Raw genomic sequence first — 13,179 nt, 5'->3', positions numbered from 1 at the left:
CACATTGGGCTAGAATAATCTGGGAAGGCTTTGCAATTTTAAAGACGCTTAGGCAGAATCTTGATGAAAGTGTAGGGGTTGGGTGGTTACAGATGGAAGAGGGTGTTCTTAGTACTTACAAGTCACTCATTTACTGAGCACCTATTATGTGAGTACCAACCAACTCAGGGCATTACTTACACTAACTTATTTGAATTTCAAAACTTGCAAGAGGTCAGTTTTATATCTTAATTTTTTTCTCTAAAAACAGGCATAGAGAAATCACACAACTAATTAGTGGCAGAACCATAATTCGGACACTCTCTGACTTCTAAATCATTCTTTCCACTCTGCTGTAATATGTCCCCATTTAGTGTTAGGTGGAAAAAACTGAGTGAGAAAGAACCTGAGACCAGACACTTTACGTAGATCAGTTTGACTGTAAAAAAGGACCCAAGAAGCTGAACTAAGAAAGATAAGAACACAAAGAAGGACTTTGGAGGACTCTGAACACACTGTAGTATGGAGTCACCGAGTAGTTTTAGAAAGCTCCCTTTGGTTGTTGAGTCAAGATTCATAACAGAAGGAAAGACTAGAAATTGAAAGATAACTGAAGACACAAATAATTCCGCAAACATTGTAGTACCCCACATGCAACAGAATAATGGTTTGCACTAGGGCAGTAGCAGTGGAAATGGGCAAAAGATATGGATGTGAGACACTACAAAAGGTAACTGACAGGATTTGGCAATTAACAGAGACTGGCTAGCACCTCTTCCAGGACACAGATAACTATATTTCCCAGCCACCTTTGCATTTTCCCAGTTGTATTGGTCAGGTGCCTGAGTTCCAGCCAAAGGAGCATAAGATTAAGTGAGGAGCAAGGCACCACTTCCAGGTCTGACCCAAAAACCTTCCACAACTCACTCTCCATGCTGTCTTCCTCTTCTACCAGCAACCAAAGAGCCTATGAAATGATACAGCCAAAGAATGAAAGGAGCTCAGGTCCTTCCTGCCTGTTCAAAGAGCTGCCTTGTGTGTAACTTAATATAGTTGAAAAATGTACTGCTGTGTCATGTGCTATTATCCATGTTTTTATTTTTTATCTCAATTAGCATTATCTTAACTAAAACAGCAATAGATCATTGTAGAAATGAGATTAAGTGAGAAGGGTAATCCTAATGATTTGCACCTCAGTGCCAGAAATGATCATTTTTAATAGGGAGCTGGTAAGAGGTAAAGAAAGAAATGGGAATAATAATTAATTGACAGCTTTCACTTAGAACTCATCAAAGGGGAGGCAATAGTGGAGCAGCTAAATTGAAATATCTACAAGGTGGCTTATGATATAGAGAAGATAGAGCAGGCCTCACTGTAAATGTTTGGGAGTTGCCACAAAAGATGATAGTTAACGTGGTAGGAGCTGTTGAGGTCCCAAGTGTGTGTAAAGAGAAGGCAATGAGAGAACATTCTAGAGGCAGAAGTAGGAAGAGACCCATCGAGTAACTCTTCATGAGAGCTTTAAGAGATGGTAGTTAGGTGTTTGGCGTGGGCTGGGAGGGACACACAGATCTTACATAATAAAAATAAGACTGACTTTTATAAGGACTGAATTGCCTGAAGGACAGAAGGCCTGGGCTCAGCAATCAGATTCTGGGGTCATGGCATCCCAAATCCTTTACATGACAAAAACAGAGGCTTTATTTTACACATAAATACAACTTAAGACCCCCTCCAAGGGCTATCTTTGGATCAGGAGTGGAGGAGAGAGGGAAAACGAGAACTCATGACACTCAGCCAGTGCAGATGAAGGTGGAACTCATAGTCGTAAGCTAGTGAACCTCAAGAGGCTACTTGAAAAGGATCCTGGTACCATACATGTGAAAGAGATTATGCTATTTCTTCAATTTAGGATCTATAATGGGTTTACAATATTTGACCATAGGAATTAAACATTAAATACGTCTTTGTTAAGTTTTTGCCTTTTAGAATATATGGTGCAAATTTAATAACAGGAGTTTCTGTCCTTATCACAAGAGGTCACAAAGAAAGTGAACTACAAAATAGCCATTGGATTTGGTAGCTAGATGTCACCAAAGAAAGTACACTGCAAAAAAGTAGGAAGGAGGAAGCCTGTCTGTAGTGGAATAGTGACACACCCCAAAACCCTAAGCGGGTTACAAGTATTGACATAGAATCAAATATTTGTGTTTATGTAAATATAGAGGGATACATACAGAGTTGTAGACATGGGGGTATAGCATGGAGGCAGCCAGAAGCCAAAAAAAAAGAAAAATATTTCACCAAAAAGGCTTCTATAATATTATTGCATTTATGTACTTAAAAATAATTATATATGCATAAACATTGATAAAACTAAATTGAATTTAAATTAGAGGTAGTGGTTATATACCACTCATTGCAAGTGTTTGCCAGTTAAAGAAAAGAGCACACTCAGATGTTAATTATAGGGGAAGGCTGGGTAAATTGAAGGTTTTAGCAATTTAATAGATGAACTACCAATAATTTTTCTATCAATCATTATAAATAACATGAAGAACATAATTTTAATATTAACATGACTATTTCTCATCTGAAGAAGCCAACAAAGGTCGTAATGCTTTTTTTTAACCTATCTTATTTGCTATGTCATCTAGATTGAACTGGTTTCACAAACTTAAGACTGTTAGGTTTAAACACTATCATTTATTGGATAAAACACTTTTGTCATAGGATGCTGCTCAGCACCACTAAGCTAAAAAAGAGGTCACTGGCTTCAATCTCTCTTTACAGATAAGCATACAAAGTCCATTTGATCATTTATGTTGGGTTCTTCAGAGCATCGGTGACCCCATCCTTTGCAGTCTGCCGAACTCTTGGAACTGTGGAGTTTCTCCAATTCTTAGCCCTCAAACAATGCCTGCTACCGCTAATATAATTATGAATAGGGGGGAAAAGATGAGGGCTCCTTCTGAACAGGCCCCAACACAGTGGTGTGGAATGAAGCTCCCCAGAGAGTTCCCAAACCCCAAGTTCTCCTCCCAAGTACAAGTGCCACTTAAGCTGGGTAACTTTGCTATTATTTCTGCTGTAGGGGAGAAAAGTAATATCTTTTCCTCACCCATCACAAGGTTCACAGCTGACACTCCCACATCAAAAGACAGATTAGCAAGAGAAAAGCATAACAAATACATTAAATAAAAGTTTTACATGACACAGGAGGCTTCAGAAATGAGGACCCAAAGAAACAAGGGAAAACTATGTATTTTTATAGACAGGCATGTAGAAGTATGACCAGAAGACAAAAAGGTATAATCTAATGGTATAAACTGGGGTAACAGAAGACCTGACACTGGGTAATTTATAAAGAAATGAAATTTATTTCTTACCATGGTCCAGAGGTGAGGGCCTTCGTCTTGGTGAGGACTCTCTACTGTGATGCAGGGTATCCCATATCAAGAATGAGAGAGCTCACTCATGGGCTCCTTACAAAGCCACCAGTCCACACCTATGATAACTCGTTACCAACACTCAATTACTCCAGAAATGGATTAAATCATTCATGAGTGCACCCTCCTCACAATCCAACCACTTCTCAAAGGCCCCACCTTTCAAATATCATAAGTGGATTTCCCACCTTCTTAACACTTTTACAATGAGGATCAAGTTTCCAGCACCTGGACTTTTGGGGGATACATTTGACCTATAGCACAAGGCCTGCTTGCTCTGATTCTTCTTGGCCTCTGGGTATTGGGTGGGACTGCTCTGGAATGAGGGTATCATCACCCACTTTCAGGTAAGGTAAGTCAGAGAATATTTATGGCCTGCTGCAAGGGAGAAAGGCAGGAGGAGGCTCTAGAGAGACCTTCCTACTTCTGTGGTTTTCTGTTTCCTTCAGCTTAAAATACTCAGTATGCCAAGGTGCCATATTTTAGGGTAGTATGTTCTGCATCCCATCACTGCCCTAGCAACTCCCAAAAGCAGTCAGCTTAGACAGATTCAAGCCAGTTGCTCTATGATACAAAGCCTCAGAATATCAAAGCTAGAAGGACTCAGAGATCCTCTAAGTTAAGGCTCTTCAATTTCTGGGTTCTCTCTCTGTCTCATAGAAACCTTTACATCACCTGCCAAGGCTTAAGAACTGGATTCAAGACTGGTTGCCACATTGTCCCCTTCAGGCTGAGTGATCTCAAACCCAGGACTTCATCTTTCTATACCGACATCTCTCTGTCCATAGCATGATCTCTGTAAGTGCTGCCCAGACAGCTTATGCAATTTCTGAACATCTCTTCAGATGTCTGATTCCCCAGCCTCCAAAATGTTCTTGGAACTTCTCTATCCAGCTGGGAAAACCATAGGGAGTAGTTCCCAAAACATTTTGCCAATGAGAACCCAAGTGTAACATTAAAAAATACTGACTCCTTCCCCATTTTACGGCAGATGTTCGTTTTGTGTTTGTTGACTGAAAAAATAATGGCCAAATGCTTCTAGTGATTTAAGCCACTTTTGAGAATACACTTGCCCTTTGCTATTTGAAACACCATTGAGAAATAAAATTACCAATCGGTGGAAGCCATTGTACTTATTCAGACTGTGGACAACACTGACTGTCTAATAGATTTTCCACACCTTTCATTGACATTAAGGCCCCTCCAAAGATATGCAGCCTTTGGAGTGGGAACAACTGACCAGAGATATTTAACTAACTAGGTAATTATTATTCTCAGAAAGTTAATTTTTCCTATACTTTCCCCATTTAATGAAATGGGATGTTAAATGCTGCTGCTATTATTGTAAACCACACAGAGAGTCTGACTTGTTTGATGTAGGCACCGTAGATTACAAATATAAATTCTTAACTTACCTTCATAGCACAACTATATTCTGATAAAGAATTTGGAAAGCAGTTGCTTAAAGGGCAGATTTCATGTTTTGTTGTTTGCTAGTTTTCCCTTCTGAAAAGCCTCATTAAGCACAAGAAGCTGAGCAGCAGTTTTGAAAAAAAAAGGAAGCAAAACTGCCTTCCCAAATCCAAGAGTTCAAATGAGACTGCATGCAAATTGCTGGGGTCTCTCTTCTTTCAGCCTAGCAGCTATTATTCCGACTTCTATGTGACTTGCATGGCAAACAATGGAACAGACGCAGAGACAAAGAGCCACAACTGGCAAAGACAATAAAATTGCCGTGTACGTTTGCTTGAGCAATCTACCGGGCTAGTCACTGCCTCACAGATTTCTTCCACATGCTGCTGTCCATCATCCAGGCGGCTTTTAGGAAATGAAAAAAAAAAAAAAAGCCATCAGTTGTCATAGAAACAATAGCAATTTGAGCCACCTTTGTGCAAGCAGATAGGAGAAGCTTGCTGCTGCTGTTTGGCCACTGTCCAAGGACCCAGATTGAGAAATACTGACTGGCTTAAAAGGGAGCCCCTGATTTCTGCCAAGCAAACAAATCTACACCGTTCAAGTGGGCTGAGGGTTAATTGAAATACAACCCCAGATGTGGAAACACTTTGAGAAAGACAGGTTACTCAGCCCCAAATTTCCCTCTCTGAGGTCTAAGGAAGCTACTGTAACCTCCAGGCTACTGTAACCTTTGTACAGCTGGGTCGTCCTGTGGGGAGCAGCAGGGAGCAGGGTGTTTAGCCCTCAGCCTGATGGGATCTGTTCTCATCAGAGGAAGTAGTAATCATCTGTAAGAGACTATAATTAAGCTGGTGATTAAGGTTCGCATTGGGAAAGGAAACATCCCAAGGGTGAGGCTGCGCTGCCAAGGATCACACTGAAGGAGCTCAAGGCCACCTGGCTGTGGCTTTCCCTCAATTGATGGCCTCTTTAAGACTGCTGCAGAGTGGCTTCCCTCATCAATCAGCAACACCCAACCTTCATGAGTAGACTCTAAATAGCTGGCAGTCCCTGCAGGCTCACCCAACCCAGAAAGTGTCTGCCTGAGAGACGGGACAGAGCGACCTTAAATATGTCAAGCGTGTGTAAAAATGCAGGTGCTGTGGACTCATGGAGAAGAAGAAATTTCTAGACCTTCTGGGACTCTCTCTGCTGCTCCTCACACTGTTTCTATCTGTCGGTACCGAAACTGAGAGTGTCTACCGGTTGTAGATACAGATTAGTGAGCCAGGATTGAAGACTGAGGGTTTGGTGGCAAAGTCGTGGGCGGTAACAAGCTGGGCAAAGGGTCTGTCACCAACCAGGAGGTCAAGTTGAAATAAAGGGCAGAAAAAACTAGAGAGCTGAGGAAATGACATTGGGAATCACACAGGAACAGGAGCAGGAGGTAGCAGCATACACATAGGCGGGGACAAGGTTTCCAAAGGCTGGAAATCTACAGAACCACAGAGCAGACAAGAGAATTAATTTGAGGCTTGATTCTGAGACATGGTCCAAATTCAACCAGAAGCTTTCCATGAGCTCCTGCTAAGGACAAGAACAAATTGCACACCAGATCAGTTGGATTAGGTTTAGCTACATGAGACAGAAAACAAAAAGAGCCCTAGCAAAAGCCAAAGATTGGCACACCAGGGCTGCTATGGCAGCTTTACAGTAGTCGGGAAGCCAGGCTCCTCTGAGCTTTCCATTCTACTTCTAGCTAAGGGCCTCAGCCTCATGGCTCACAATGGCTGTTACAGCTGTCATAGCCATCGCAACCACATTCCAAACAGCAGGACAGAGGAAGAAAGGGTAAGGATACACTCTTTCCTTTCTATGAAGGTTCTCCAGGGTACCAATCAACACTTCCATGTAGAACCCATTGGCCAGAATCTATGTATATGGCCACACCTAGCTGCAAGACATATGAAAACTGTGGTCTTTAGGTTGGATTCATTACTACTCTGAATAAATGACTATTACTAAGTAAAAGAGGAAAGAGATACTTACAGGCAACTAGAATTCTCTACCAGTCAAGGTATTTCTTCTTGGACTTCTTCTCATGAGCCCCTGAGAGTATGTCAGTCATGGTCACACATTCTGCCACAAGAAAGTCTTTGCACAGCTCTTTGCTCCAGGGCAAAGCATCTTCTTCCTGAGCTATGGAAGGTAGTGCTGGAATCATGGATCAAAAGGAAGTAAGAAGTTTTAGGAGCCCCATCTATCAGAAGAATCTCTGGAAGGCAAAGCCCCAACAACAAGTCATCACAACCCAGGGACTGAGTCAGTGTCAGAGCAGCCCTTGGCTTGAACTACTCTTGGCTCAAACTAAAGCAGAGTCAAGCTTGGCTCCTGAAATAGCCAAAAAACATGAGGTCATAATCACAACTTAGTAAGCAATGGGATCCATTCACTGAATGAATATTCACTAGCTGTAAATGCCACTCTAAGCTATGGAGATTCAAGCACTGAAAGCATCCCTTTTTCTGAAGATGCTTCCAGTGTTGCAGGTGAGGCAATTTGTAAATTACAGGTTAAAAGACAGCATGATGGTAAGTGTATCTCATGCACTATGGTGGATTTATCTAAATCATACCGGAGGCAAAGAAGCCTTCTCCTTAGGTGAAATCCTTCTGGGTTTTAAAAGACAAATGTAAATGTCAGTCTGTTAAAAAACAGGAAAAGTAATCATGAAGGGGGAACAGCACATATACTAATGTTAACATAAAATCAAATATGTGCAAGGAGAATACTGGAATATCACCATTTTACAGATAAGGAAACTAAGGCCCAGAGAGAGAGAGGTCACACAGGTAGTATGTGATAGAGCAAGTATTTGAATGCAGACAGTCTGACTCCAGGGTATATGCTTTTAACACTACACAAAACTGCACCATACTATAGTCTGGTGAAAGGTAACTACAACCTGGAATTTGAACTTCAATGTCAATGGGGAGTCTGTAAAGGGTTTTAAGCTGAATGGTGATAGGAACAAATCATTGTCCTAAATCTTTCCTAAAGAAAATCTCTCTAGAGGTGTGTGAAGGTCAGAAAGGGTGAGACTGGAGTGATGTGCCAAACCTAGGACAGCTGGGACCTGAAGCCACAGAGATCTCTTTGAGTGAAATCAGTACTAGGAAGAAGTACCAAGGGTGTCAACACCGTGAAGTCCAGTTGCACCCAACAGGGGAGACGGGCAGCTGGATCACTGCCTCAGAGGACCGAGTAGGCTGGGCAGCAATTTGTATCAGGAGAAGCCAGCAGTAGGCACCCATAGAAGCTTCCAGCATTCAGGAGTAAGACTCTGGTCCCAGGATAATTGGCCATGTGGCAGGTGAGAGCAGGTGATCAAAAAATTCCTGAATGTGTGTGGGTACTGAGCAGGGAAAAGAGTCAGGAGCTCAGGCCATAAGGGGGACAAAGAGCAGGACTCAGTTACCAGAACAGGGGTATAAGCATGGAGATTCCAGGCATATACCCTATAAAGGAACAGTAAGAGAAAGAATGGAGCGGACCAGCCATGGTATCTCACTGGGATTTTGACAGGAGAAGGCATTGACAGAGACCTGCTGAGAGCTGCACAATAAAAGCCATCGGGGTCTTGAGCAAGCAGCATGATCTCCTGATTCCCAAAAAGAGGTTTTGATGCTGGGTGATTAGTGAGGGGGAAGGTTCCTGCTCATACCCAGAAAAAGTGTTGCCATGTGAGAAGCATCAAGATGCAAAAGTAGAAAGAGCACATGCTTTGGAGTTATTTACTTAGCAAATATTTCTTGAGCTCCCACTATGTGTCAGGCACCCTTCTGGGGTTACAGAGGCAAACATTGGCTCATTGGCATGAAGTGGAAGTAAAGTAGCTTAACCCTCGGTTTTTTGGGAAGGAAAACAATTGGGGGTAGAAAGACATGGTTCCCTGTCTCTAGAAAACAATGGAGCAGCTTCAAAATTTCGGACCATTATGAGGGCCTGGCAAAAACCAAAAAACAAACAAACAAACAAACTTGATGATATCATAATGACATATCAAAACAGCTGTGGAGTAGCCATTGCATTTTCTAAATTATCTTTCTTTTTATTCTAAAGTCAAGATAACAACTCTGCAGTTATAAACCATCATTTTCTTTTTTTTATTCATTACAAACTGTAGACGACCTGGCCTTAAAGAGCAAAACACCATATGCATGCATTTATACATTCATTGCCTTGAATCTGTCATCACAAAACCATACTTTAAATGATTTCCCTCTTCCTTTCCCTATCCTTCCTCCACTCACCGGGAGCGGTGGAGCATTTTCCACTTGAATTCGTTGTTTAGAATACATACATGAGTATCCCAGTGTAAAAACTGAGAGCTGGCGACCCTTGAATATTCTTGAAATTATAACATATGTCTCTCTCACATCTATGGGTATTCCTTTCCTGGTACAGATCCTCCCCCCCCCCCCCCATCTCCCTGCTTGCTCCCACCCCTCAAGAATAGGAAATGCTCTAAATACTTAAAAAAAAAAACTAATGAAGCCTCATTATTATGAGTTATTCTTTTTGGAAGATGCAATCTTCTCACTTGTGTTGGGATGAAATTTACAGAACACGACTGCGGAAAGGATTCTAAACCGCTTAAGAGTGCACACACACACATAATGAGGCACCTGACACGCCAATTCTTTTCAGAAGTTACACATTTCTCTTTCGGGAGAGCTAAGATAAATGCAAAAGTCCAAATCATCCTGTGCTCACCACCTCATCCCCAGGTTTCCTGACGTGCATGTGACCGAGTGTAAAGGTCGGATATGTGCCAAGGAGAGAGAAAAGGAAGTGGGGAGGTTTCATTTTCCATACGCCCATGCCCCGCCCCGGTATTCAAGGCCGTATTAAATTCTGGCCCTCCCCAGCTCTTTCGCAGCAAAACCCCGCAGTGCAGGAACTCAGGCCGAAAACAGCTCAACAATGAGGGACTCCAGGGGAGCTGGAGTACGGGAGAAAGAGGTGGGGGCACAAATGCAACACAAGAGATCAAAAGGTGGTCCGCCAGACTAAAGGTGGTGGGGTCCGGATGAGGAAGTTGGGGGGAGGGGACATTTCCTGCTCACACTTGGACGTGACCCCTGCAGAGGGCTGCGGGAGAACAATGCGGAACAGCGAGGGCTGGTGCACCCTCAGATCTAACGCCTTTGACGCGGAGAAGCTTGTCAGCGATAAAACCTGACGTGTGAAAAAAATAAGAACAAAGGAAAGTCGGAAGGCTGCTATATATCAAAGGAAAAGGGCTTGAAGAAATGCTGCAAAGAAATGCTTCAGCCCTAAATGCTTTCGGAATTTGAGAGGCTGATGCAGCCGCCGCGGCTGCAGCTGCGGCTCGGAGCGCTGCCTTCTCTTTAACTGCCGCTTTGATACCACAGCCTTTTGAAGTCCTTGTTCATATATTTGTAATTTCCTTCTGCAACAGATACAACTTACTGTTGCTACTGTTTACCCTCTAGCTGGGCTCTGCTGCCAGGCAAGGCGCAAGGCAGGTCTGTCGGCGCCCTCTCCTGCCAGCGCTGCGACGCTGCAGCAAGTAGGGCTAGGAAGGGGAAGCTTGTACTTTCCGTGTTTGGTGCAAATTTTTATCAAAGTTTACCTCATGTCTGTGCTTATCAAACTTTAGCGTTCACCAGAATCGCATGGAGGGCTCATTAAAACAAGATGTCCTGGTCCCACCCTCAGAGTTTCTGATTCACTAGCTCTGGAGCAGAGCCAAATAAGTTGCACCTCTAGCAAGTCCCAGGTGATGCTGGTAGATAATGGAACTCCAGAACCACTGCCACGTACTGGGTAAGGTAGAAAGGCATTTTACTTATTCGTGGACCTTATCCTTTAGCAGGAGGGGCGCTGACAGATGAGTAAACCGAAAAAGGTTACTACTTGCCAGCGTATTGTAGGAGATGAAATATCTTTTCTCAGCTACCACTAGGTTCATGGCTGAGGCCCCTATAACAAAAGACAGATTAACAAGAGAAAAATACACAAATTTATTTGTTATAAGTTTTACATGACATAGGAGCCTTTGGAAATGAAAACCCAAAGGAACAAGGAAATCTGTACATTTTTATGCTTAGGTTTGATGCAGAATGGTCATGGACAAGTAGGAAGTATGATTGGACAAGGGGGTATGATCTACTGATAATAAACTGGGGGGACTTAGCAAGGCCTGTTTGTTCAAATTCTTGGCATTTCTCTGTCTTTGGCTCCTATCCTCCAGGTATAGGGAGGGCACCTCTTAAATGCGGATCCTATGACCTGCTTCAGGGGAAAGCCAGAACATTCTTCCTAGGCTAGGGGAAGGTGAGAGTGACCTTCCTGCTCTGCTGTTTTCTCATGTGCCAAAGTGCCATATTTGGGGGTAACCTGACCTGAACCCCATCAGTGCCACTCGAGGTAGTAAATGATGCCACCTGAATGAAAACTCAGGTCTCTTAACCTCCAGCCAGTGCACTTTCCATTACAGTGTGCTGAGCCTCAGACCTGATATGATGCTGAAGTTAGTAACTTGTGTAACTGCCACCTTGGAGGGGAAGCGCACATCAGAATGGTGCTGAAGTAGGCAAACTTTTCACACAGTCACACAGGCACTGCTCTCTGGCTGCATTCACCCAGCAACACCCACCTGTCATCTGAGTGCCTATGGCACAAGAGCAGCACAGCAATTAGAGCACAGTCGGCCCCCTGCATGGTTGTAAGTTTTCTCTCTGCAACCCAGGGTGTAGGAGCAGGTGTGAGAAAGCCAAATCTTTGTTGTTGCTCCTTTCAACCATTTTGTGGCTTCTCGTTGCCCTGAGGATAGGCTCTGCATTCACACCTTCTGACTTCCCCTTTCTTCTCACTTTAGGCTTTGCTACTCGAAATAATTAGTTTGTCCTCTCTCCCTATTGAACTTTGCACCTGTGTGTCTTCTGCCTGGCATGCCCTCTCCTTACCTGCTCAACCACACTTCTTCCCATCACCACACTTGTCTGAGGAACTCCTACTCCTCCATCAGGACTCAGCTTAGATTTTATCTTTGGACAGCCTCCCTCCACCAAGACCTAGTAGGAACCCACATAATAGTGTTCTGTAGGGGAGAAAAGATTTCTTTCCCTACCCATTGCAAGGTTCATGATGAAGACTCCCTAGAACAAAAGAGATTAACAATAGAAAAAACATAAAATTTAAGTTTTACATGATATAGTAGCCTTCAGAAATAAAGACCCAAAGAAACAGGGAAACCTGCATGTTTTTATGGACAGTCACGCAGAAGTATGATTGGAGGACAACAGGATATGATCTAATGGTGACAGGCTTGGGGGGATCTTAGCAAGGCCTGTTTATTCAGAATCTTCTCTGTGTCTGTGTCTTCAGTGATAAGGGCATTCCTTTCCTCTGAATAAGAGAGACTGCTCCGGAATGAGGGTCTTATGACCTATTTTAAGGGAAAATCAGCTAGGTTTATGGCCTAACCGCCAAGGGAACATATTTTGGAGTCCCGTGCCCTGAAGCCAGTCAGCTCCCACAGCACCCAAGCAGACCATGAGCCTCAACACTGTGTACGGCAATTGCATGCTCCCAATGGTCTCTCCCACTAGATTCCTTCAGGACAGAGACTATGTCTTTTTCATCCTTGTCCCTTCAGATTTAGTACAGTGCCTAGCACATAAGGAGTCCTCAATACATAAGCCAAAAGGAATAAATGCAGAGACATGGAATGGAGAATTTCTATATCACAAATCACCATAAACTGAAAAGGAAAAAGAGTAGGTGAGACCAAAGAGCATCTGAAGGCCAAGAAACATCACCATTCGCTGGGACTGCAAAATGGTGCAGCCTCCATGGAAAATGGTATGGAGGTTCCTCAAACAATTGCAGATAGATCTACCATATGACCCAGCTATCCCACTGCTGGGAATATACCCAGAGGAATGGAAATCATCAAGTCGAAGATATACCTGTTCCCCAGTGTTCATCGCAGCACTCTTTACAATAGCCAAGAGTTGGAACCAGCCCAAATGTCCATCATCAGATGAGTGGATACGGAAAATGTGGTACATCTACACAATGGAATACTACTCAGCTATAAAAAAGAATGAAATACTGCCATTTGCAACAACATGGATGGACCTAGAGAGAATTATATTAAGTGAAACAAGTCAAGCACAGAAGGAGAAATACCACATGCTCTCACTTATTGTGGGAGCTAAAAATAAATAAATAAATACACAAAAAAAACGGGAAGTGGGGAGAGAAGAAGAACAATTACAATTCCTTGAAGTTGATACGACAAGTGAACAGAAAGGAGTTGGTT

The 13,179-nt window shown here is 43.0% G+C and overlaps 1 long non-coding RNA gene across 1 annotated transcript in view; it reads right to left on the bottom strand.

Moving 5' to 3' along the window:
* Positions 1-7,123, bottom strand: part of LOC134384640 (uncharacterized) — a 54,625-nt gene extending 47,502 nt beyond the window's left edge. The window contains exons 1-2 of the long non-coding RNA XR_010024261.1: positions 6,873-7,123; positions 4,844-5,246 (exon numbers count right to left, since the gene is read on the bottom strand). This is a non-coding gene — a long non-coding RNA (uncharacterized LOC134384640). The remainder of the gene's footprint in view (positions 1-4,843; positions 5,247-6,872) is intronic.
* Between the last annotated feature and the right edge of the window lie 6,056 nt (positions 7,124-13,179).

The sequence above is a fragment of the Cynocephalus volans genome, chromosome 8, assembly GCF_027409185.1.
Source record: "Cynocephalus volans isolate mCynVol1 chromosome 8, mCynVol1.pri, whole genome shotgun sequence".
NCBI lineage: Eukaryota > Metazoa > Chordata > Mammalia > Dermoptera > Cynocephalidae > Cynocephalus > Cynocephalus volans.
Note: the sequence above shows the minus strand (reverse complement) of the source record. Positions and strands in the feature narration are given on the sequence as shown.